This window comes from Penaeus monodon, chromosome 34 (assembly GCF_015228065.2).
Source record: "Penaeus monodon isolate SGIC_2016 chromosome 34, NSTDA_Pmon_1, whole genome shotgun sequence".
Taxonomy (NCBI): domain Eukaryota; kingdom Metazoa; phylum Arthropoda; class Malacostraca; order Decapoda; family Penaeidae; genus Penaeus; species Penaeus monodon.
In genome coordinates, this window is record NC_051419.1 from 29260779 (window position 1) to 29261520 (window position 742).

Below are 742 nucleotides of genomic sequence, written 5' to 3' on the forward strand. Positions count from 1 at the left end.
TTGCACACACAAGAACACAGGACATATATGAATGACACACCTACATAAACTTTAGAACCTACACATGCACATACATAGCTTAACCATACATACTTAAACTTATGCTTTTGCACCCATACAGGAGAAAAAGTAGTGTTTCAGATTTATCATATTTTGGGAGGCTCTGGACTGTCACATTAGTTCATTGTGTATATGTTTCTGTACAAGTCTTCTTTATTTCTGTTCACAGAAATTTCTGTGTTGGATTTTCCAAATGTTTATACAACTGTCTTAATGTTCAATATAATTTACTGTGTTTATCTAATGGGATTTATTTGGCCTTTTTTGATTCTGGATAATATTTATTTAAAAAAAAATCATTTATGTTTTTGATTCTCAAAGATTTTGGAAGAGTGGTTATTTTGACATAACTTTTGAAATTTTATTTAACATTAAAAAAGGAAAATTAGAGATGAACCATTGAGAAGGCAGTACTTCAAAGGCAAATGTTGTTGGTATGAATTATTTTTGTTTATTTATGTAAGTTTGTAGATGAACAATGCAGGTCTTTATTTTCCTCTGTTATGAAGGTATTTTCTCTTACCATTCCACTTCAAGAAAATTTTGAATTATTTGTTGCCATGTGAACAGAGTCAATATTTTGTCAGTCTTTCAAAGGAAAGAGAAAAATGAGGTAAAGGATATGCATATGTTTATATTTATTTCATGTACACACTTGCATATGCTCATTCTCTCACACACT